The following is a 26,622-nucleotide window of genomic DNA, read 5'->3' as shown; positions in this document are numbered from 1 at the left end:
TTGCTAAAGGTGGAGTTTCAGGCACCAAGACTCTTGAATAAGAGAGATATTTTTGAAGTGTGCGTTTTTTTTCCCCAATCCTTAGATAACACTTCATTACCACCAGCCTACTTCACTTGCATTAAAGAGCCATCTGGTCTGGGTTTGACTATTCTATCCATGTTGCTTGCAATTCTAGCTTAAATCCCTTGGCTTGTAAAGTCAGTTAGCAGCATTTAAATATGCTGAATTCTGGAAATGTTGGGATTATAAATAGTTCATCATATTTTAGAAATGCAAACAGCAGTTCTGAAAACTTAGCTTCTCAAAACCTTCAGCAGGGTTTATAGAGTTTCCTGTTTTATTTATTTTGTTTGTTTTGCTTTTTTGCATAGTTTTAAAAAAAGACATTTATTATCAACAATTAGTCTTACACTAAATAAATGATATAGCAAAACTTTCTGTATAAATCAAAACTTCAAATACTTACTTTTGCTTCTAAAGGCCATGCTTGTTTGAATAACTTTGAACTCATTTGTGTGTTTGATTTTCTAAACTAGGTTTTCAGGAAAGTGAAGGTGAATTTAAAGGTATATTTCTTATAAAAACGAAAAGCGAAGAGTATTAATCATATTGTTCTGATTTGGGTAGGTGTCTCATGTGTTGCCGATTTGGAACATAAAACTTAAGACTCCTTTGATCATTTCCTAAGTTTTACTTTATAGAGCCTTTGCTTAATACTATTTTATGAACTTTATAGGTGATTGGACAGGGCATTTTAATTTATTTCACCAACTCCACTTTGGTTATGAAATACATTGTAATCTAAATGTACTACAATCATGTCTTCTGGGATTCGTCTGCCACTCACTTTTCCAGGTTCCTATTCCACGTTAGGAACTTTAGTAGGTGCATCTGCTGTTTTCCTTTGTCCTGCATCCCTTTTACTTCGGACACAGCACTAGTCCTTCAACTGCTCCTCCTTTACTCCATGTGGTTCTGGTGGGACTGTCAAGTATGTTAATGCTGCCTCTGGCAGAGGATTTTAGTCGGTGATCCAAGCTAGGTTAGTTTTGACCACATTCCTCTGGACCCAATACTTGATTCAAGGAGTGAGCACATCCCCCGCACTGAAACAGTGTCTTCCAGAATTTTCTGGAATAGATATCATTCTTATCTCTCGTTAAGATATAACCCAAGAGCCACACTTGCATCCACACTCCCTGCCTTATGGAGAAATCTTGTCTGCAGGATAGAATGAGGCCAAATGTACCAAACGAGGCACATGTAAGAGATGGAGACAGAGAATTCAGGCAAAGAATTTTTGCAGGACCCCTGTTTATATAAATAACTGAATCTCAACATGTTTTACAAAATTCTTGGGCCCATGTAAGGTATAGAAGTTTATTGCTGAAGATCTAGAATACTGGGTAGAGAAGAGGTACTTTTGTATTTGTTTATGGTCCAATCTGTTTACATGAAGAGTCTTTGTAGCGTCCAGATACCATCTTTTCTGCTCAGGTTCAGGAATCCTGGCTTCATTTTTGTTATTGCTGAATGCACTGTTTCTCACTAATAGTACATCTTCTACCATGAGAAAAAGGTGACAGTGCTCTCATTACTCACGCTGTCATGGCTCTTTAGAACCTCATTCGTACTGGAAGAATATAGATATTCTGGCCCCTGCAAGTTTCCCAATACAATTTACTTAAAGCTAATTGCATTATTGCTCATTAAGCTGCATCATCCATGGTGCCACAAATAAAGAGTGACTTCCAATGATTCTTTCAGAGGTGATTACTCTGCTTCATGCATCATGGCCACAAACACAAGTCTTATCCAGTGGATGCAGGAAAATATGAATGATCACTTGTTTTTCTTCTCATGTTAAACTTACCATTTGTAACTTTAAAGCATAAACATAACAGCACATATTTCAACTACATTTTCTCTTGAGTTCTTTTGGCCATAATCACTCCATTTGTAGAATGTGACCTCTTTCTATCTTGACCACACCCATGTCCTCCATATACTTCTGACAACAGGGGATAGGCAATGAACTCATGAGGTAGAAGATAAGTGTGGCCTCATTTTCACAAGGAATGCATGTCCTTAGTCTAGCACAGCTTAGGACTGAGTTAGAAGAGCACAGCCCTTATCAACTTGGGGCAAGTGTGGACATTGATCCGAATGATCCAATGGCTTTGCATGGTAATGATCTCAAAAGTACTCAGAGAAGAGGCATGGCCACCCCAGAGGATACCCAAAGTATGGAGTCAACAGAGAGGGTGGGATGACTGCCCTGGGTGCCAGTGGTGGGGGCACAAGGTAAAGGATGTCTGCCATCACCAAGCCACCCTCAAGTACTATAACCTGAAAGCAGCACTGTGGCTGAAACTTGGATGGACAATAGGTAAGGGCCCACATGTGCAGTTCAAGCTAAGGGTTAACTTGAGTTATTAGTACCCCCAAAGACCTGAATTCATCTTGTCTGAAGTGGCTGAGTGTCATCCAAAATCAGTGTGTCAGCATCATTCTGGCAGCCCAATCTCACACAGTCCCACAAAAGAATTAACACTCTGGCCAGTGGGAATGGTTCTTATCAGGCTGCCTTCCTGGAACTGGGGCCCAGCCTCAGAACCTGAGGATGACCCTAGGAGTATGAGTCCTGGAGCTTCTTGGGGCATCTGTTTGACTCCACACACAGGATAGCAGGTTTGAGACCACCCCAAAAGCACAAAACAGGGAAAGGGGCCCTCTTGGGTTCTGATCCAGGTTCAGGTAACTCTACTGGCCCTGGTCAATCCCAGTCACAGAGAGGACTTAAAATATTTTGATGAAGATGCTCCCAGCAGCTGAGATGCATGTGGTATCTGGTCCTAGCCCGGGGTACTCTGCCCAATTGGCACTGCTAGTTCAAAGGAAGACTTGAAAATGTCAAAGGAGGTCCAAATGACAGGACTTCCTGAGGCTCAGGGCCCAGCAGAGGGGCCTTACTTGCCAGAGTGTAAGGGCAGTCCTACTGCAGGGAGTCCCAGTGACACTGTTTGAAATCCTAGATAAAATCATGCCTAAGGCCAGATCCATCTCTAGTACTCCCAGTTTTGAAATCCATTTTCAATTTTTGCTTAAGTTGGTTTAAGTTGAATTCCTGACACCTGCAACAGAAGGAATTCTGACTAATGCAAGCAGAGCTGTCGCTACTAGCCTTTATTCATTCTCCTCTCACTGTTCCGAGTTCCTTTTTCCTCTGCCTTCAGTATCCAAGCCTTGTTTGCCTTCAAGCCCAAGCTTGAAGGATAGGTAGTTTGGATGCCATCAGGGCTAGAAGGATCACAGTGAAAAATAAACTGCAATAGAAAGGTTTATGTTATAAAAATAAATTGTATATAAGGGTTTAGTTTATTTGCCAAGTTAAAGGACATAACCTACAACCTTTAAAATGGTTCAAGATGAGGAATTTGATAACATGTATTTAATTAAGCCACCGTTTATTACTTTCTTTACTGTATATCCTTTATTCAGTAAAAGACTAGGAATTTTAACTATTTAGAGGATGCCAGATATTCCACGTAGACCACTGCTATAAGAACTTGGCATTCTTGTGAAACTCATTCTTTACAACAGCTATTCTAAACCCTTATCACTTCTTCAAACTCTTTATCCCAGCTTACCCTCACCCATCTCCCATCCCACCATAAAAATGACCCCTGAGCTTATGCCTAAAAAGAATTTAGGCTACCATTCTTAGAAAAGAATTACGGTCAAGCCCCACTCAGGATAATCTCCTTCTAGTCAACTCAAATTCAACTGATTTGGGACCTTAATTATATCTGCAAAGCCCTTCCCCTGTTGCCATATTTTATTGGCTAGAAGCAAGACACAAGTTCTACTTACACTCAAGGGGTGTGTATTATACAAGACATGATTCATTGAGACTCACCTTAGAGTGTGTCTACTGTATACTCCAAACTTTAGTAGTCAAAGAAGAAGAATGAGCAAGAGAAATAGAAGAATAGCCACTGAGAAAAGAGGAAAACAGGAGATTGATGGCGTATGTAAATCAAGTGAAAAAATTGTTTCAATGGTGTCACTTACTGAGTAAGATGAGAAGATGAGGACCTATGACTGACCATTGGATTTGGGAACATGAACTTGACAAAAGAGGTTTCCATGGTGGAATGTAAGCCTAATTAGTAAAGAACTGGAGTCACTGAGCATTGACAACTCTTTTAAGGAGTTTTCCTATAAAGAGAAGTAGAAAAATGATGTGGTAGTTGAAGGAGTTATGGAGTTAAGGTAGGAGGTTTTTTTTAAATGATGTTCATTTGCTAGTGGAACTGATTCAACTGAGAGAGAAAAATTTGCACATATAATATAGGAAAGCAATGGGTGACAATGGGAGTGAGATAAAGAGGTGGCATCCTGTGCACAAGTGAAGTTGATGGTTTTAGGCAGAAAGGTGAGCAGATCATCCATTGCAACAGAAGGAAAAGCAGAGTGTGCACACAGGAAGAGAGGAAAGAAAGGATAGATGTGTTGCTAAGAGCCTCTTCTGTTGCTTATATATTTCTGAGAGAAATAAGATTCATGATTGATGAGGAGGAGGGTGATGGAATTTGGAGGAGGAATGAAATAGTCTGGGAGAGTCAAAGAATAAATTGACTAGGAAAATGCTGAAGGATCACCAAGCAGCATTGAGGGCCAACTTAATGTTTGAGGTCAGTGTAACCATGTTTCTCCTGAGACACATTTAGATTCTCAGGAGAAGGAACACAGAAGGTAGAGATGGGACTCTTACCAGAGTTGGGACTCTTTTCAGAATAATATAATGGGATATTACAGGGCCAAGAAAGGTAAGAGCATATTTAAAGGAGTGATTACATAAAGGACCATGGAATCTAAGCCAGCCATGGAGGGAATGGGTTTTGAGGGATGAAGATAAACAATGAAAATCATTTTTGAATCAGTTGGATTCCAATGAATTTAATTTCTGTTCTCTCCTTACCTAAGAATTGCCTAAGAAACAAGTGCCAAGAATAATCAGAATTAATTGTTCCCTTCCCTTTAAGCAGCCACCAGGGCACCCAGTCTTGTCTTAAATGTTTATCTCAGTGACTTTAAGATATCTAAGCCTCCAGGTCAAATTTCATCACTTAAACCCCTATCTCCATCAGGGTCAGGAGTCACATGAACAAGGTATCTAGTGGAGTAAAAGAATTTTTTGAGCTGGGGTACAAGCATGAGCTGAAAATACACAAATGAGATGTTTGAAACTAATATAAGTGAGGGAATGCAATTGTTGTAAATGACAAGGTCTGCAGCTAACCATGGAGGATGGTGGCTGAAGGGGAATGGTAGAAGGCCAGATACACTGGAATAAAGAGATAGAGGAATGGAGAAGCCGTGGGATTGGATCATCTGTGTAGATACTGAAATCACCAGGAATAACAACAAAAGAACGCAAGAAAGACAATAAACCTGGTGTTGACATCTCCAAGAAATGTGTGGTAGTGACCAGGAGGACAGGGGAGGGCTACAGCCAAGGAGGCCTGTAGGGAGCAGCAGGCTGATGGCATGAGTGTCAAAGGACCCAATGGGGGAGGGCAAGGAAGGGACAGCAGTTTAGAAGTGACAGTGAAGAGTAGGGAGGACATCTGCATCACCTCTGGCCCAGTGGGAAGTGACAGGTGAGAGAAAACTGGCCACCACTGTAGGGAATTCCGAGTGCTCAGGGGAAAGTTTCCTTTCAAGCTGCAAGGTGAAGGGACTGTTCAGAGAGGAGTGTGGTTGGAAGAGTTTTTCTGATGACAGAGGGGAATAGAGATTTGAGTGATGAAATTTGACCTGGGAGGCTTAGACATCTTAAGGTCACTGAGATAAATATTTAAGACAAGACTGGATGCCTTGGTGGCTGCTTAAAGGGAGAGGGCAATTAATTCTGATTATTCTTGGCACGTGACTCTCAGGCAATTCTTAGATAAGGAGAGAACAGGAATTAAATTCATTGGAAGCCAATTGATCCAAAAATGCTGTTCATCCTTCTTCCTTAACAACTGGAGTTGGCCCTCCTTCCAGTCCACACTGATTCTGTCTTGATTTAGGTCCTCATTAGTTCTTCCTTGGACTGTTACAATTGCCTCCTAACTGGTCTCTCTCACTGATCATGCCTGTCTCCAATCCATTCTCCACATTTCTGCCAGAGTGTTCTTTGTAAATCATTAATTTCATCAGGCAGCTCCTCTGCCCTAAATCCACTAATGGCTTTCCTAATGCTTCAGGATCAGACCCAAATTCCTTAGCATGGTAAGGCCCCTCCTGGAAAGGACTCTTTCACTGCCTTCAGCCTCATGGGTCCCACTTCCCAACAGTCTCATGCTGTTCTCTTTGTCTGCAATGCTTAGCTTCCTCTTTTTTGAGTACCTTGTATACATTCTTTTAAGAAATAATTCAAGTCTCTGAAAGAATATACAAGAAACAGACACTCCTGGTTGTTCCTGAGAAGAGAAACTGGGCGGCTTGGTGAGAGGTAGAAGAGAAGCTTCTCACAGCATGTTCTTTTGTACATTTTGAATTTTGTATTCTATGAATGTATTACTTCATTTTTTAAGCAATGGAATTGAAAAAAAATTTTAAGCATTAAATAGACCCCCAGAAAGATAGAGTCAAGTGTTTCCTCCTCTGAAAGTCTCTACCTTGATGCTCATCTCCACTGAACTACCACCGTGCCCTCCACACAGCTCCGTGGCAGTGTTTACCACATTAGATTGTTAAGTATCTGCAAACAAGCAAGCAGTCTTACCATCCTCACAGCCCAGAGGCTCCCTGAGGTAAGAGACTTTGTCTAACTCAATTTGGTATCTCCAGCCCCTTGCACGGTGCCAATACAGAGGAAGGGCTCATAGAGATTTGTTGAATTTGTGAACAAATAGAGTTTCTGTGCAGAAGAAAAGCAAAAGAAATGTAAGCATTCACATTTATTTCACAGAAAAAGAAAATGAAGCCCAGAAAAGTTATTTACTAATGATTTCACAACTAGTCAGCAGCATTAAATGAGAACCCAAACTTTCCAGAGTCCAATTTTGGTACTAGGGTAAGTTATAAGATGGTCACTCTAAGATAGTAGACATGATGCTTATTATATCTACTTATTTTGTCCCAGGGCTCTGGATTGTCAGGAAATTTCCAATTCCAGTCAACTGCCAGTTTAACCTCCAAGGAACAATTTCATGTATCAGGTCTTGGGTCCTAAATTGGAGTTAGGAAAACATGTATCTCAAATAGCTTATAGGCCAGGCTTATACTGACAGGGAATTCACATGGAAATCTTGTGGCACTTTTCTTTATCTTAAAGGCTGTGTTTGTGTTATCGTGTTCTTGAAACACACAATGTGGCAGACATAGCTATACACGGTGACCCTAGAGATAAAAGGATAGCACAGGAAAAAGTGATTGCCACGACTCAAAGCCCAGTCCTCATTTGTAAGCATTTGGCTGAATTCCTCGGGCATTCAAAGCAGAAACCAATGGCATTTTATTTCACGTGGGATCTATGTTTTTCTGTGTAAAATGTTTGTGTTAACAATTACTTGGACTAGATTTTAAGCATCCTGTGGAGATCTTCTGTGGTCTTCAAGATCAGTGGTCTTCAAACATTTTTGCCCACATGCTGCTCTGAGAAACCTTGGAAAACCTTGCATCCCTTCCACATTTTTTGTTGCCACCTACACTATAACTTTTCATCACAAGTTTGCAAAGGGTGTTATTTCCAGCATATTGCAATTCATGATATTTTAAAATAAAGCTGTTAGCTCACTCTTTTAAATTTATCCTGAAGAATCTAAATCCCACGGTGATTTGTTACCCAACATTATTCATTTTAAATATACATGAACCAGCTCTTCTTTCACAGTCAGAAAATTTGCATTGTTCCCTTTTCTTCTTGAACTCATATTTTCACTGCATTTTCCCCACAGAATGTTATCATGTTGCATATTTTCATGCTTGAAAAACTTCTATTGATCAGTATGTCATTCTTTACAACGGGCATTATAACTACATATTTATATAATTTTACTTTCTTGTGACTCTAAAGACTAAGGTGTTAAAAAATCTCTGGGTGGAGTTATCCTAATAATTATTAGTAATATGCAATTGATCAAACAGCAACTATATTATAAATAATAAGTATATTTAAACAAAAAATAAAAGTGTATGCATTGATTATATGGAAGGAACTTTTTCTTTTCTAAGGTAGTGATGGATGAATATTATTTATAGCTAGAAGGAAACAGAACTCCTCCCGAATTGTATTCATGTGTTTGACTCTGTCTTTGTAGATATAAATGCTAAGGTACTTTGTTCACAGAAATTAAGTAGATGGGAATGGGAGAAATGTGTTGTAGCAGTGTTGCTCAATTCTGTGAATTCCTTTCAATGATATGCCAAATATCATGCAATGATAGATTATTTACATTCTTTCTAATGCTCTATCAGGTGACAATTTTGCTCCCCAGTTATCATAGGCATTCTCTTTCTCAATGCCTGCACAGGCTTCTACTTTGCCATATTGTGTGCACCTGGGACAATACACCATAGTAAGATATGGGATGTGTGAGAAGAATGACTTTTTGCCAAGTGGGATATGGACATTGTGAAAGGGGAATGGAATGGAGGCCACACACACGTTCTCAGGCGGATGGGTTTTAGGAAAACGTAGGAAAGGATCAAGGACATAGAATTGATTCTCTTGAAACTATCCTGCTCTGCACCACTGGAGGAGAGTCTTCATGTATCCTGGGGGAGGTACTTGGGGTTGGGAGCTGCAGGGAAGTGCAGGTTTATCCCAGTTTAAAGATGTCCATTTCTTTTTTTTTTTTTTTTTTTTGAGACAGAGTCTCACTCTGTCATCCAGGCTGGAGTGCACTGGCGCCATCTCGGCTCACTGCAAGCTCCACCTCCCGTGTTCTGGCCATTCTCCTGCCTCAGCCTCCTGAGTAGCTGGGACTACGGGCACCCGCCACCATGCTCAGCCAATTTTTTTGTATTTTTAGTAGAGACAGGTTTCACCCTGTTAGCCAGGATGGTCTCAATCTCCTGCCCTCGTGATCTGCCTGCCTTGGCCTCCCAAAGTGCTGGGATTACAGGCGTAAGCCACCATGCCCGACCGAAGATGTCCATTTATTAATCATCATCTTTTGAATAAAAATGACAGAGAGCAAAAGAGATTAAGCAGTCCTAAACAGATTGGTAATGACATGGTGGGTAAGAGGAGAGCTCTGTAAATCCTAGCTCTGAAATTAACTAACTATATATATGTAATCTTGTGCAAATTATTTAACCTTTTAAATTCCTCATCCAGAAATCAAGGCAATAATGATACCTACCTCATAAGGTTGTTGCGAGGATTAAATGAGCTAATATGTAAAGCACTTAGAGCAGTGCTTGACAAGTAGTAGTCATGCAATAAATCATCACATTCGTACAAGGAAATGACTATATATGACATAAAAATTAGGACAATAACCCCCACATAAGTTTGATATGTACTTTGCTGTTACCTAAGCTAACTGCTTTAATTTGTAAACTAAACAAAAAGGTATAAGGTTCCACCGTAAGCATGTGGCAGAGCCAATATTCTTACCCAGAGTTTCCACTGTTAAGGACTGTGTTATCCTGCCTCTTGAAAAATAAATGAAACAAAAATAAAAGATATAAGAGGCATATACGTTGTAAAATTATTCTTTCTAGATCAAAGTAGCATATGTTAAGCAAAATTTATAGTATGCTTATTTCCAGAGTAGCAAAAGTGTTCTTTCCTTACCTTTTATAACCACAGAAATTTCCATTATTTCATTCCAGATACTTCTCTCCAACCCGCCCCCCACCACGCACACACTTATTACTAAATATATCATCCAACTTTTGGTGCTTAGAAGTTCAGGGGTTTTGCCTTGCAGCTTTTACTGGGGCTTCAAGCAGATCATGATCAACAGTTTTATTAAATAAAAATGAGAGGTCCTTTTCCCAGTATTATTTTATTTTTCCAGTATTTCTAGCTGTCCCCCTCCTCACCTCATTTAAATCTGGGTTTTATGTTTGATAGCGTATACAGTAAGTTGAAAAACACAACAAAGAGCTTAAAAACCCACATCTGAATAACATCGACTTCGGGAACAGCTGCTAAGATAAAATAAATCCAAGAGAGCCCAGCAAGCAGGATGTGATTTCGTTTCTTAAAGGGACAGGCAGATTCATATATGATTTAAGTCTTAAGCTGTTATTCAAAACACAATTGACATCAAAGTTTTTCAAATCTAAAATTTTATGGGGGTGTTTTACTCAGTACATAGAGAATTCTATTCCACTATACCTCAATTTGAGCAATTATTTGATAACATTATTGATAAAGGTTTACAAAGCAGAAAGTGTAATCCATCAGGAATCAAGCCTCCAGATTTCTTCTTCACTGAGAATGCAGAAAAAGAAACTTTGCCTAGTGAATAATGAAAGCAAATGGGAATTTGTAAATAAGATAAAAATTAAATTGAGAATTACAGAATAAAAACATATGAACCGTTTGCAACATCTTAGCCTTCTGTAGTGTGATTCACATTACGGAAAACTCTGTATTAAAATAATTGCACAAAAGTCTGATTTGAAGTAATAGGTAAGGAAAGAAAGGAAATTCAGCATATTAAAATATGATCTTATAGAATAGATAAATGATAAAGAGACTATGTGTTCTACAAAGGTGTTATTCATCATGCAAAAAGACTTACCATAGTTTTCTTTTAAACATCTAGCTTCGCTAGTACATTTAGAATATGATTTGATTTGTAAGTACATTATTTACACATGACTTTTCCTGGAAAATATCTATTACATAAAGAAAGTACTAGCAAGAAAACATAGTGCTGTGGCCTGAAAAGTTCAGAAAGAAAAAAATCATTTTGTGAAAAGTTGTTTTTATCAATATATTTTAATTTGTCTGGCCTAATTAAATTAGTAAAGAAAGAAAATATTATTCAGAAAAATGTTCATATCTTAGATATATGCTGATAATATAAAGCATAAAGAGCCCCACATATTTCCTGTTTCTTATTTAATTTTTCCATTCATGCAGCGCTCTGTAATAACTTGTATACTTCATTTCTCACTTTTTTTGCTCACTTGACTGTTTCCATCTGTGACACTTAAGCATATTTTTACCAATGAAATGAAATATCATAGCCTCAGGTCACTTCATGAATGTCCTTTTTTCAGTGTACTATCAGGGATGTTTTTGGCTGCAAGTAACAAAAACCCAGTAGTGTTTGAGAACTCAAAGCGTTTATTGTTCACTAAACCGAATGCCCAGAGGAAGGTGGTCCCAGGTTGGTTTGGGAGCTCAGTGCTATCAACATGGACCCAGGTGGCTGAGCTGATTTCAGTCTAGGCAGTCTGACTTACGTGCACATGGCACACTCTACTTCTCTGCAATACTTACATTTTCAATACTCTGTCCTAGGAGACTGAGTTCCTGTTTTGGGCAGAGATCTTTCTTTCCTTATATTCCTCAGTGCTTGACACACAGTAATCAATAAATATTCATTAAACCAGTGAGATCAATTTTAAACAGGAAGAGGGAAACTAGAACTATGTGAAATAAAAAGGTGCTTAGGTACAGAACTAAATCAATTAAGATTATTCAAATTAATGCTGGATCTTTGTGTTCTGCAGTTTTTAAAGAGATTTCAGTATAAACGGAAGACATTTTGGGTCACTTATAGTCCCCCACGTTTTTCTTGAAGCTTTGTTGACTGAATGACCCTGGGTTTAAATTTGCAACTTTAGAAGAGTACACTGCGCTAAATTGCTCTGCGTGAGAAAGGTTTAGAGGCTGACTCTGGAGTCAGCAAGGTTAGCTCTGTGTGTGTGTGTGTGTGTGTGTACTGGAAAGGAAGAGGGAATTGAGCAAAAACAAAATAGTTGGAGGAGAGACCCGAGAAGTGATATGTTTGCTGGTGATTTTTTAAAAAGTGAAATGTTAATAGGTTGTGTGATGAGACCCCACAAGTTTCCAGTAAGTCTATGAAAGTTATATGATACTTGGTATTGTTGGATACTGATGAAGATGAGTTTGTGTCAAGGACTTGCGTTAACATGGCTGAAATGTTATCAGAATTTAGGACAGTCCACCTAAATCCTTAAAACGATTACCTATTATGTGTGCGTGCATGTGTATGTGTGTGTGTGTGTGTGTGTGTGTGCGCGCACCCACGTTTTGCATATGTGCACACTGCATTTACTAAAGGTGATATATTTCTCTCTTGGAAATATAGTTTGAAAACTACTCTCTTTGGTACCTGACCACCTTTCTATGATAATACCTTATCAACTCTTTAATTTATGCATAATCAAGTTTCACATGTCATATTTAAAACTAGTAAATCACTTTTGGGACACTTGGAGAGTTGGGAACCAATGTGTTAGCGCTTGATAAAATTCATTAGGTGTTCTTACTCAGAAAGAGTCCTTTCAGAAGAAATCATAAGGCAAAACACTCAGCAGATCAGACAAAAATCTAAAGTACTAAGAATGGAACAGCCAGCAGAATGGAACACCTAGGCATTTGTCTGCTGATCTGTGTGTGTGTGTATGACAGGGTTGGTTGGCAGTGGGGTGGGGAAATGGCAGGACGGAGGAGGGACAGTTTCCTTTTCTGGAGATTTTCACCTGGCTGGAGGTGGGAGGAAGAGTGAATAGCAGTGGTCTGTTTTTCCTGCAAACTCAGTCAGCACTTTGTAAGTAGCACATACTGTCATTGCAACTACTACTACTACTGGCCAAAATCCAAAGGGATTAGCTAGAAATGAATCATCTTTGGAAATGCAGCATGATGCAGAAATTCACTAAGATAGTCAGAGGAGTCAATCCCAGCTAAGTGTAAGGCCATGTTTTAGAAGTCAGAAAGCAGAGCTGGCAGTCTGGTCTCGAAGTTTTTTTAACTCACAGAACTATTGTGAAGCTTGCAGAGTCAAGATTGCCCCAAGGCCCTGGCCTAGATTTTTCTCTTCCATGGAGTACTCCCTGATAATTCTAGCACACTGAGAAGACTCTGAAGTCTCTTGGCCCTTGGACTCTGCCCCGTACTGTTTTGCAGTAAATTACAAACAGCCTTAAGTTGGTCTTGCTAATAAAATGAAGCCATGGTTATGAAAGTGCCTAGCACAGTATTCAGCAAGACTTTATTTATCCATTCTGTTATTTCTGGAAAAGTAGTCCTGGCCAGAACACAGAATTAATGAAAACGCGGCCGTTAAGCAGAGGTGACTCAGCCCATATTCTCATGTGCTACAGCACAAGGCCCTAACAGGAAATGTTCTCTACCAGATCCAGAAATTGTTGCTCCTATTGAAATAACCCAGATGGTATGCATTACAGAAGAAAGCCTTTATAAGTTGGCCCATTATTATCCAAATCTGAATATGCATGTTAGTAGAAGCACTGTGGCCTGAATGCTGGCTGGGGTATTTGAAACACTTGTTCCTGAGGAAAACATATGAGTAGAATAAAGGGTGGGTCATTAGCTTAATGCATATTAAAATTAGAGCCTATTTTTTTACAGCGAAATTAAAATATTTTAAGATCACAATACTACATACTTATAAAAATTCATATAACAAGTTAATAAAATGTAAGGCAAATGTTCCTTTGCTCCTTTCTGCCTTCCTCCCAATCTCACTATTATTATTGTTGTTGTTATTTTGATACAGGGCCTTGCTCTGTTGCCCACGCTGGAATGCAGTGCAAAATCATAGCTCACTGTAGCCTCAAACTCCTGGGCTCAAGCAAGCCTCCTGCCTCAGCCTCTCAAAGTGCTTGGATTACAGGCATGAGCTGTCATGCCCAGACTTTTTTATATTTACCTGTGTAGTTATCTTTACCTGTGAGCTTTATTTCTTTGTATGGGTTTAAGTTACTGCTTACTGTCCTTTCATTTCAGCCTGATTGACTCCCATTAGAACATCTTGTAGGGTGTTCTTGTAGGGCAGGTCTGTTACCAACAAATTCTGTTTTCATTTATCTGGGGATGTGTTAATATCTACTTTGTTCTTGAGGTATGGTTTTGCTAGAAGGTCTTGGTTAACTTTTTTTTTTTCAGCATCTTGAATATGTCATTCCACAGGCTCTGGCCTCCATGGTTTCTGATGAGGTGTCAGCTCTTCATCTTTTTGGCCCTCAATCTCATCACTATCTCGGGCACTGAGGAGCTGGGGCTTCAGAGGTGAACATGACCAACAAGGACCCTCCCTTCAGAGGGCTTATGTTTTAGGTGAAGGAGAAAGATCACAGCAAGAAAATAAATAAAACAAATAAAACCCAGCCTCAGAAGGTTTCTTTACATATGGAGGTGGGATCTGAATGATTAAAAAAAGAATCAGTCTTGAATCTTTATGGGAAGAGCCTTCTAGGCAGACTGAATGGCAAGTACAAAGAGCCAAGGGAACTGAAAAGGTAGCCTCTATGGTTGGCACTTTGTGGCCAACGTGAGAGTTCTGAAAGGAGAATGGGGAACAGGGACCAGGTCATACCAGGGAGGGCTAGGTGGGAAGTTACTAAATACAACGAGAGGCCATTGAAGGTTCTTAAATGGGAAGGGGAATCAGAATTTGATTTTCACTTTTGAAAGATGCCTCTAATGTAATGGGGGCAAAAATGAAGTCTTCAGACAGGTTGCAAGAAATTCATTCACACATACACGCAGACATACAGAAATAAATATTTCTATTTTTAAAAACAAAAATGGTGATATATAGTACTTATTTTGCAACTAGTTATTGGTGTACATTTTTAGAACTCTTTGAAATTATGCTCAAAATCAGTTTGCTGCATCTTAGAAAAATCACACACATTTTGTTTTTTGACCTTTCCTTACCCACTCAAATGCAGTAACTTAGTAGGAAAACAGGTTTGGGATTTTAACATTTTGCTCCAGAATGTGTTCATCAGATTTGGCTCTTGAATGACTTTTGGATTGTCCCAGAAATCAGATTTATTCTTAAAAAATAATTATTTTCTTTTTTTTTTTACCTTGCAACTCCAGCTCAAAGGGAATAATTATTTTCAACAAATTACAGTAAATACTGATGTGATACTTTTTGAATATGTATACACTGGAATGTGTATACAGCCTGCTAAAGAGCTTACTTTGAAATGAAAAACATTTATTTGAATTTATAAAAATTCAATTTTTATAAATTGAAAAAAAACAACAAAAAAATAATTTACCAAATAATTATTGAGTACCAGCCACAAAGCATCAGGCACTGTTTCAGGCACTGGGGATACGTTAATGAAACAAGTAGAGAAAATTTCTTTTCCTGCTGAGTTTATATTCTAGTGGAGGGAGACAGACCAAATGAGCAATCAAAATAAGTAAATGATCTATTATGGTTTAAGATTGTTTAGGAACAAAGTCAGATAAATTTGGAAAGCTGGAAGGGAGTTCCAATTTTAAACAATGTTGTCAGGTTGGGCCTTACCAAGATGGCGACATTTGAGCAGACTCTAAAGGGAAGACGTAAGTAATACAGATGCTAAGGGGATGAATATTCAAACAGAGACCCTGAGGCAGGAATGTGCTTGGCAAAGCTGAGGAACAGTGAGGTGGCTAGTGGTTGGTTGAGTGCTTAGTTGAATGGTTGACAGATTGTAGGACATGGAGTCAGAGAGGTAAGGTGGTGAAGATGAGGTTGTAAGGGCTTTGCAGCCATGGTTAGCACTTCAGCTTTAACACTGAGTTAGGGGAGCCAAAGAAGAGACGTGACAGGATCTCACGTTTTAAGGGAATTACTCTGCCCACCGTGATATAAACAGACTATAGAGGAGCAAGGGTAGAAGTTTTGATATGTTTTGGAAAACAACAACAGCAGCATTTCATAGTCACATCCTCTTAATTTTGCTAAAAAAAAGTGGAAAGCAGCCAAAGTAAGCATTTTTAAAATAAAATTTTCAGATCTTATCTTTCCTTCTGATATAGTTCGGATATGTGTCCTTGCCCAAGTATTATGTTGAATTGTAATTCCCAGTATTGGAGGTAGGGCCTGGTGGGAGGTGACTGAATCATGGGGGTGGTTTCTTATGAATGGTTTAACATCATCCCTTTAGTGCTGTCCTCCACGAGAATAGTGACTCTTCATGAGATCTGGCTGCTTAAAAGTGTGTGGCATCTTGCTGTCTCTCTTTCTTGCTTCTACTTTTGCCATATGATGTGCCTGCTCCCACTTCATCTTCCGCCATGACTAAAGATTCCTGAGGCCTCCCAAGAAGCAAATGCCAGTGTCATGCTCCCTGCACAGCCTGCAGAACTGTGAGCCAATTCAACTTCTTTCTTTCATAAACTACCCAGTCTCAGGTATTTCTTTACAGCAATGCAAGAATGGCCTAATACACTTACCACAGTAAAGTTCTATCAAGCCCAATTTCTTTTAGCCCTGGGCTAAAAATGTTCTTAGGCTTAAGCCTACAGTGGCTTAAGCAATAGGCCATTTACTATCTTACATGATATTCAGTATAGAGATACACAGAGCCAAGGTAGACTAATGTAGTCACTCAGTAACATCTGGGCTTGGGGTTGCCTTTTCTGTACGGGCACACCTTAGAGGTAGTGCAGGTTCGGTTCGAGACCACAGCAATGAAGCAAATACCACAATAAAGTGTGTCACACAATATTTGGCTTCCTAGTCCATATAAAAGTTATGTTTATACTATATTATTATATATTAGTATGTAATAGCATTATGTCTTTAAAAACGATGTACATATTTTAATTGAAAAATACTTCATTGCTAAAAAATGCTAACAATCTAAAAAAATCTGAAGCTTTCAGCAAGTTATTATCTTTTTGCTGGTGGAGGGTTTTGCCTTGATGCTGACGGCTGCTGACTGATCAGGATGGTAGTTGCTAAGGGTTGGGGTGGCTGTGGCAAGTTCTTAAAATAATGCAATGATGTTTGCCACATGGATTGACTCTTTCACAAAATATTTTTGTATCATGCAATGTTGTCTGATAGCATTTTACCCACAGTAGAGCTTCTTTCAAAATTGGAGTCAATCCTTTTAAACCCTGCTGCTTCTTGATCAGTTTAAGTTTATAGAATATTCTAAATCCTTTGTTGTCATTTGAACAACGTTCACAGCGTCTTCACCAGGAGTCGATTCCCTCTCAAGATACCACTTTCTTTGTTCATCCATAAGAAATAACTCCTCATCTGTTCAAGTTTTATCATGAGATTGAAGCAATTCAGTCACATCTTCAGGCTCCACTTCTAGTTCTAGTTTTCCTGCTATTTCTACCACATCTCTGGTTATTTCTTCCACTGAAGTCTTGAACTCCTCAAAGTCATATATGATGGTTTTAATCAGCTTCTTCCAAACTCCTCTTAATGTTGATATATTTTGACCTCCTTCAATGCCCATGAATGTTCTTAATGGCATCTAGAATGGTGAATCCTTTCCAGGTTTTCAATTTACTTTGCCCAGTTCCATCAGAGGAATCAGTATCTATGGAAGCTACAGTCTTATGAAATGTATTTCTCAAATTAAGACTTGAAAGCCCAAATTACTCATTGATCCATGGGCTGCAGAATGGATCTTGTGTTAGCAGGCAAAGCTCTTGGGTAACCAGGTGCATTATCAACGAGCAGTGAGATTTTGAAAGTAATCTTTTTTTCTGAGCCATAGGTCTCAACAGTGGACTTAAAATATTCACTAACCATGCTGTGAACAGATGTGCTGTCAGTCAGAGTTTGTTGTTCCATTCACAGAACACAGGCAAAGTCAATTTAGATAGTTCTTAAGGGCCCTAAGATTTTTGGAATGGCAAATGAGCATTACCTCCAACTTAAAGTCAGCAGCCAGGGCCGGGCACAGTGGCTTAGAGCACTTTGGGAGGCTGAGGCAGGTGGAGCATTTGAGCTCAGGAATTTGAGACTAGCTTGGGCAACATGGTAAAACCCTGTCTCTACAAAAAATACAGAAATTAGCTGGGCACGGTGGTGTGTGCCTGTAGTTCCAGCTACTCGGGAGGCTAAGGTGGGAGGATTGCTTGAGGATCACTCAAGGCCGCAGCGAGCCATGATCGCACCACTGCACTCCAGCCTGGGTGACACAGTGAGACCCTTTGTCAAAAAATTAAAAATAAAAATAAAAAGTCAGCAGTTGCATTAGCCCCTAACAAGAGAGTCAGTCAGCCTGTCCTTTGAAGCCAGGCATGGACTTCTCCTCCTTAGCTAGAAAAGTTCTATGTGGCATACTCTTCTAATAGAAGGCTTTCTTTTGGTCTACACTGAAAATCTGTTTAGGGTAGCCACCTTCATCAATTATCTGAGATCTTCTAGATAACTTGCTGCAGCTTCTACATCGGCACTTGCTGCTTCACTTTGCACTTTCATGTGACGGAGATGGCTTCTTTCCTTAAACCTCATGAACCAAACTCTGCTAGCCTCAAACTTTTTAAATGAAGCTTCCTCATTTCTCTCGGCCTTCACGAATTGAAGAATTAGGGCCTTGCTCTGGATAGGCTTTTGCTTAAAGGAATGCTGTGGCTGGTTTGATCTTTTATCCAGACCACTTAAACTTTCTACCTATCAGCAATAAGGCAGTTTCACTTTCTTTTCATGCCTGTGTTCAAGGGAGGAGGACTTTTAATTTCCTTCAAGAACTTTTCCTGTGCATTTACAACTTGGCTAACTGGAACGATAGGTCTAGCTTTCTGCTTATCTCAGCTTTCAAGATGTCTTCCTCACTAAGCTCAATCATTTCTAGCCTTTGGTTTAAAGTAAGAGATATGTGACTCTTCCCTTCACTTGAATACTTAGAGATCATTGTAGGGTTATTTATTGGCCTAATTTTAATATTGCTGTGTCTTAGGGAATAGGGAGGCCCAAGGAGAGAGAGAGAGAGATGATCAGCCAGTCAGTGGAGCAGTCAACACACACATTGAATTGGCTGTCTTATAAGGGTACAGTTTGTGGCACCCCAAAATGATACAATAGTGACATCATAGATCACCATAGCATATGTAACGGAAAAGTCTGAAATATTTCAAAAATTACCAAAATGTGACAGAGACACCAAGTGAGCACACGCTCTTAGACAAAATGGTGCCACTAAACTTGCTCAATGCAGGGTTGAGAAACAAACCTTTAATTTATTAAAAAAAAACACAGTACCTGTGAAGTGCAATAAATTGAAGTATAAAACAAGGTACGCATGTATTTTTCTTGCTTTTCTCTTGTGGTTGCAGAATACGTTGCCATAGCTCCAAACATGTCTGGCTCACTGGAGGATGTCCAAGGCAAGAAGTAAGGAAAAAACTTGTCCTTAGGTTGTCAGGATAAAATCCTTCCCCTGAAGCTCCTCATCCCCCACTCCCCTTTATGGACTGAACAGAATTAGGTCATATTTTTAGCCCCTCAACCAGTTATTGGTTGACAAAGAGGGACAGAGTACCAAGAGGTTTAGACAAGTGGTTCTTAAAGGTCTGCTGAACCTTGGGGAGGCAAGTTTAAGAACCTTCCATGGAGTCTGCAGAGTCAAAACTATTTTTATTATAATACTAAGACATTATTTGCCTTTTTCACTCTCATTATGAGTGCACAGTCGAGTTTTCCAGAGGCTACCTGAAATAGCACAACAGATTGAATGCACAAACAGATATGAAAATCCAAATGCCTTCTATTAAGCAAGACATTAAAGATATGGGCAAAATTTTAAAGTGACACCATTCTTTTTACTAATTTTTTGAAAATATCGTTTTTTTAATGAAAATGTGCTATTTGACATTTTTATTTTTAAAAATAACTTTTTAAAAATTTGTTTTAATATCAATAGCTGCAGCCCACATAAACAAAAGTTCTTGGGGCCTCAATAATTTTACAAGTGGAAAGCGGTCTTGGGACCAAAAGATTGAGACCACTGGTTTATTCAGGCATATCTTATTCCTCCCTGGGGTTGCTGAAGTCGGAGCTAAACTTTCCGGAGCTCAACTAAGCTTGGCTCAAACCTTTTAAAAATATAACTGTTAATGGTAAGGCCACCTGGGCTCAACAGCAGGTAGTCGGGCCTCTGATTGCTTAGGCCAAAGGAAAAGAGGAGGATTTCGTTGGGCCCTGAAGTTGTCACCGTGGCGTGCTTCTTCTGCTTTTTCTGGCCTTGATCTTTCATCCAGGATTGGGGATACGTGCATGCAAACTGGCAGGCGGACATTCCTCCCGCTCTTGTTTTTCAGTGTTAGTATCTTCTTCACTCATACTGTTTTGGTTTCAAAGTGCTCTCAGGAGCCTCCTTAAAATATCAAACCTGTTTTTCGCCTTTTGAATAAATCCCTGGCTTCACCAAAACTAAACAAAACAAAAATCAAAGTACATCTTTGTGGGTAACCCATACGCCTGTGATTTCTCCATCTGATCTCCTTCCTTTCTCTGGCCTCTTTTCTTCCCCAGTGAATTTTAGGCTGCCATGAAACCAGGGAGGAGACGGCCTGACCCTGACCACGGGTGCAGCAGGCATACATTTTCATTGCACATATTTTGTCGAGTGGGTGTAAGACATTTTTGCATAAACTGGGAGTTCACGAATGCCATTTCTTAGTCTTTCCTTTGCCCGCGGTCTTCTGCCCAGATCCATTTCTTTGCCCTAATTTTACAAGTAACTTTCTCCCGGCTGGATTGTTTGCATCCACGACTCCCAACGCTTGAACCTCCCGTCCCTTGGGCCTGACCTAATTCTAGGTGCCGGCTGTTTATTTCTCCACTTTGGCAAACGCACATGGCTCTTCTGGAAGCTTCACTTTTGCTGCTAGGCTGGGTGTTGGGGTTCAGTGGGGCTCGGAAAACGTGCTCTAAAGTAGCCACGACCCCTGTCCCCGCAGAGCCCCCGCCCCGGACGCTGCAGGCGTCAGGAGGGGGCGGGGAGTAGGGAACGGCCGGGTGAATCACAGGGCGTAACAGGTGCCGCAGCCGCAGCTGCGCCAGCAGCGCGCGCGGACTCCAGGGATAAGGTCTTCTTTTTCTCCGGGTTTTTTTGGAGGTGAGGAGGAGACTCCCGAGGCCCCCACCCGACCAATGCAGGCCGCGGTTGTTCATCGCCTAGCAACTGGCGGAGCCAATGGTAGGCGGCGGGGCCTGCGGCGCCGGCGCGCGGGGGCGGGGTGGGAACCTCGGGAACCTGCGGAGGCCGGGAGGCGGCTGCAAGGGGCGGGGAAGGCGGGAGCCCGCGGCAGAGGAGGGGCCGCCGGCTGGAGGCGCTGCTGGCCCTCGGGGCTGCGGGAGCCGGGCTAGGACGCCGAGCGGTGACTCCCCGCCGCTCCCGGGGGCCGTGACGGTGAGCGGCCGTGCCTCGCGGCGGGGATTGTGACGCGCCCCGCCAGGGAGGGGCGGGCGGGGGTGGGCTCCGGCCAGGGGCGGGCGCCCGAGGTGAGAGCCTGCACCTGGCTCAGAGCCCTGCTGCTGGGCGCGAGGCTCCGCGCGGCTGTTGGGGCCGTTGCAGGGTGCGGGCGAGCGTCGACCCGGGCCGCGCCTGGAGGAGGTAGTGGGAGGTAGGTGCTGGACCCGGGACCGCTCTCGCTGGCGTTCGCGGAGCTGCGCCCGCGGAGTGCTCTGACCCGGGGAGCCCCAAACCCTGCCTGGGATGGAGCGAGGGTGGCGCCCGGCGTCGGGCGACGAGCAGCGCGGAGACGTCGGGGAGGAGGGGATGGCCGATTTGGGGCTGCAGAGTCTCAGCAGCGGCCGTGGAGCATGCGGGGTTTGGCGATTTGCTAGTGCAGCCGCAAGAGGCAGTCTTCAAAACCAGTTGTTGGGTGGCCGGTGGCCGCTGCAGTGGAGGAGAGCCCCGATAGTGGTCCAGTAAAAAGTCGAGGGGAAGAATTTACATCATCCAAGAGGCAGGCATGTGTGAAAATACTTTGGTTTAGAATTTTATCATGAAAATACTTTGGTTCAGAATTTTGTAGTTAACGACAGTAAACTGAATTGTGAGCTCCCTGCACATTTTTTGAGCCTATGTTATATGTTAATTGCCCAGTTAGGCAAATCGCTTGGGCCCAGGACATAGAATGTATTAAATAATTTGATGTCTGCACGTATAATAAGGGAATCTTTAGATTATTTCCCAGTTTCAGGACCTATCGTTGTAAATGCCAAACTGCCATTTCTAGCAACACTGATAAAGTTCTTGAATCTGAGAGAATTGAGATTTCTCTTTTCTGGACGCTGTAATAGGTTGATGATTAGAAAAGAGGGTGATTTAGAAGTGTAAGGGTGGAGGCTTCTTGAACTTCCTGGGCTCCCTAACAATTCAGATTATAGTCAAGGTGTAGAGTTGGCTGTGGGTGATGGATGTCATGGAGCCTTTCATGGTTCATGGGGGTTTGGCTTACTGTGGGGTAGAAGAAAATTCTGGTACTCCTACAGTTTGATCCTGAACTAGAAAGGTTGGTATGAGTTCACTCATTTAGGAGACTGAATAAAATTTGTAAAGAATTAGAAATTTGGAGAGAAAAATGCCTTTAAAGTTTGCGTCAAGCTATCTTGAAATTTAGAGGTTAGAGGTAGATTTATGAATTTGGATCCAGTCGGCAAAACTTGATCCATCAAATCTCTTTTCCTAAAACTATCAACCTACAGGCCTAGGAAGCTTAGGTTATTCATTCACACTAAACAAGTAAGGAAAGCTAATAGCTAATTTAACACTGTTCTGCCTGCTGTCAATGAAAGTTTCTCAAACAAAACGGTTCTTTGAGAAGAGGGTTAGGAACTGATAGTTAAAACGAAAGCTCTTTTAGTGACTGGCTGAGCCTCTTAGACCAAGTCATTTTGTACCTTTCCTTCCCTTCTCGTTCCCCAGCTGTACAGGGAAGATAATAAAGCTCATGGATTACGTAACGTGGGTGAGACAGCTTGAAGATAACTGTGAAGACTTAGTTATTCTAGGATGAAATGTGGAGATCTCCTCATAACACATTGTGCCTTGTGACAAGACTTGTTAAAGCACATTATGTTCTAAACATAATGAGGCAGATATATGAGAAAACTAAATGTTATGCTGAAATTGTTTGCTAAAGACCTTAAGTCTGGCACAATGTCCGCTTATATACTTGGGATCTCCTAGTACTTGACAGTCTGCTCTTTGGCCAAAGCAGGCCGTGACACCGGTTTCATAAAGTAGGCGTTTGAGTGCCTTCTGTGTAATATGCACCTAGAGAAATTAGGTGCATGAAAAGACACCGCCCCAAAATTGTGTGATTTTAATTCATTTCACATGCTTAAGTTGGATCGATTTCAAAGATTTTAAAGTTTTTTTTCCATGTCTTTTACAATAGCTGTGAACATGCCTTATTGGTTTCCCCATTTGCTCATGACACAAGTTTTGATACGATGTGGGTTTGTTTTGTGGCTTTGGTAATGGCGATATGGTTAGCTAGTAGTGAAGGTACAAGTTATCTTGAATTCATGAGTTTATGGGATGAGACAGAATAGAGAAACGCACCATTCATTATTAGTAATGAAAAACATCCTAGAATCGTGCCTTTTGATTGTGGGCCAATGTTATATGTAGAACCAACAGATTTACTAAATTACGCTTTAATAATTCTTTCAATAAACATTCATTAAATGCTTACTAAGTGGCTACTTGCCTGACCTGAGGTTAAAAAGATGAGTGTTGCCTTGAGGAATTTGTATTTTGGAAATTATCAGCATAGTGAAGGAGAGAGCAAAAAAACCTCACAAAAAGCAAATATAGGAAGGCTTTCGAAAAGAAAGAATTTCAGCTGTGTCTGGCAGAGGAAGTGGAGTTCATCAAGCAGCTGGTGCATTCTGCGGCAGTGTACAGTTAAGGAGTTACAGGTGGCTTGGTAGAGTTGGACCAGGGTGGGGTTGCCATATTAATAAGGCTGTAGAACAGTGCTGTGAACATTGACCAGTAGGTTACAGGGAACCTTCAGAGGGTTTTATGAAGGGGAATTATATTTGATTTTTACTTTAGAAGGATATTTCCACCAAAACCAGCATTTTGAGTGATCCAAAATGTATTGAGCATAATCCAAATAATATCTGAAAGACAGGGGTCTCACACAGCAATTAGACTTGAGGTATATTTTGCTGAAACCCTCAGAAACTGTAGAAAAGCAGAAATAATTATACAACAGACCTTTCTTGAGTATCTTCTACTTTTAAGACTGGAAGAATAGGGATACAAATTAAATAAGATACTTCCCCATTTTCAAGCAACCTGCATTCAGTAGGAGAAATCACACAATTATGCAGTACAGAATCTGGGTGTCAGACATAAAAATGTCAGATTCTAGCAATGTAGGATTCTGAGATGAGAGAAGAAATAGTCTTTCAAATTAGCAAAAATAAGTTTTTAAATAGAAATTAAACTACAAGCAGTTAAACATCCAGAGCAATCGTAACTACAGTTCTCGTCTTTTAACTCTTGCTTCACACATACCCTTTTCTCATATTCTCTTGAGTCACATTTGATCTACCATACTACTAGCTATGTGATCTTGTGTTTGATCTACCATACTACTAGCTATGTGATCTTGTGCCCTGGTTGTCGCATTTGTGAAGGATGATAACAATACCTACTTCGGAGGGGTGTGATTAGAAAAATAGGTTAGTATCCAGAACAATGCCTAGACAAATAGCTCATACTTATTGAGCACTTAATATTTCTACTTGATATAAAAATGCTGTAATTGAATAAGAACTGACTTTAAAGGCAGGATTATTTTTTGTCATGTTAAATCTATCCATGAGCATCTAATAAAACCTGTACATTCAGAGAAACTAACATTCTTTTAAACTCAGATTCTTGAACAAGTGATTTTCCTTTTATTTGGTGATCATCTTTCTGAAGTCTGATTTTCATTTTTAGCCTTCAGCTTTGTCATTAAGTCACTAATCACCAAATCCAACACGTTTTTTAAATTCAAAACCTGCCCATTCTATGGCATTTGCTGCTGTGTATCACCCTTCCTCTTTAAATCTCTTCTCCCTTGGCTTTCCTGAAGTCCGTTCCCCCATCTCTTTGTATCTCTTGCGTCCAGGTCTCCTTCACTTACTCATGTTGATGTTCTTCGGAGTTCGTTCTTCTGCCCCTTTTTTCTTTATGAATTTCGTCTATCTAAACGTGCTCTGATGTCTTGTGAGTTCTAGGCCTAGAGTTTAGCCCCCTGTGAATGTCTCATGAGGGCATCTCCAAACCCAGTAAGCTGCATAAAGCTCATTCTCTCCACACATTTGCCCAAACCCAGTTTTACTAACCTTACTCCTCTGTTCCCTTTATCTAAATGACACTATTATCTGTCAGGAGCCAAAGACAGGTTTTTTACATGGGAGAGTAAATGCCTCCCTTTTGTATACTTGTCACCATGTCCTGTCAGTCCAACTTCTGAATCATTTCTTACCTGTTCTTCGCTATCCTCAGTCACTGACTGAGTCAGCCATCTGGTTCCTGACCATTAATTGCCCAGTTTACTATAATATCTGTCTCAAAGATTTTTCTTCAGATTATAAAAGTATTGTATGCTTTTTGTAAAAAAAAAAAAAAAAAAGATAAAAAGCAAAAAAATATTTAAATTATGTATAGTTCTTGGCATACAGTGAGCACTGAGAATGTATTTTTGTGCCACGGTGCTAAAAAATATAACTTATTTTGCAGGCATTAAGTTTGGAGGAGATTTGTAGAGAAATATTGTTCTAAAAGAATTGTAGGACTAAATACGATTTTAAAATCGTATATAGAGCCTAAATAGTGTCCAGTAGATACTTAAAATTCAAGATGGGTTCCAGCCACTGCATATACTTTTCATTTGCCTGTTAATTGTAGTCTGGTTGTGGTTTCCTGTCTGAAAGATGTCTCCTTCGATTTGATTCTCTATTCTATAGCCAAATTTTAGGAATATCTCCCTGCATAGGATCTAGACTATAAAAGCAAGCCATCATCATAGAAATAATCTGTAAGTACAACCCATCATTAGCCATGTTGTTTTGTAATGAGGCGATAGGCTCAGAGAATTGATATCATTTGCTCAGCATATTTGTTGAGTGTCAGGAGGAAACCAGGCCTGTGAGGCTTTGGAATCATAAATAGCTAGTTTTTAGTCTTTCCAGGTTGAATAGCTGGATTTTATTTCTGTCTTCCAGGTTTGTAACTGTAAGTTACCTAATCTGTTGCCTCAGTTTCTTCCATCAATAAACCAGTGCTATCTTTACTTCTTCCTTGGGCTAGTGTGAGGGTTAAGTGGTGCAGCTGATGGAGCCCCATCTGGCATGCATTAGGTGCTCTTGAATTCATCATTAGCTTCTCTCCTACCAGTTTCACATAATTAGCTAGTACAGGAGTTATTAACCTGCCACCCGTGGATCCTTTGCAAATGGATGGCTTCATAGATCCTCTGAAACTCGAGCCCAAATTGCCTGTTCTTGTACTTTTAAAGGAAGAGGGTCATTGGCTTTGGGTTTTGGGGCCCAAAACATTTTAACCCCTGAGTTGACAGTAAGGCCAAGGACCCAGGGCTCTTGGTGCCTCCACAGTCAAACTGGGTAGAATTTAGAATTGTTTGAAATATTTGAGGAACATTATATATAT

General features: G+C 40.5%; 2 protein-coding genes across 7 annotated transcripts in view; both read left to right on the top strand.

The window, feature by feature from the left end:
- GNG5 (G protein subunit gamma 5) overlaps positions 1-26,622 on the top strand; it is a 547,759-nt gene that overhangs the window by 331,537 nt on the left and 189,600 nt on the right. The gene's annotated exons all lie outside the window — the stretch shown is intronic.
- SSX2IP (SSX family member 2 interacting protein) overlaps positions 21,048-26,622 on the top strand; it is a 48,228-nt gene continuing 42,653 nt past the window's right edge. For 4 of the 6 annotated variants that reach the window (XR_007729171.1, XR_007729170.1, XM_050805817.1 and 1 more), the window contains exon 1: positions 21,409-21,562. The gene's annotated coding sequence lies outside the window, so the exon portion shown is untranslated. Of the gene's footprint in view, positions 21,136-21,173; positions 21,349-21,408; positions 21,563-26,622 lie in introns of those variants that run through there. The other 2 variants (XM_050805792.1, XM_050805783.1) reach the window with 2 other exon arrangements.

The sequence above is a fragment of the Macaca thibetana genome, chromosome 1, assembly GCF_024542745.1.
Source record: "Macaca thibetana thibetana isolate TM-01 chromosome 1, ASM2454274v1, whole genome shotgun sequence".
NCBI lineage: Eukaryota > Metazoa > Chordata > Mammalia > Primates > Cercopithecidae > Macaca > Macaca thibetana.
This window is presented reverse-complemented; position numbering and strand designations above follow the sequence as displayed.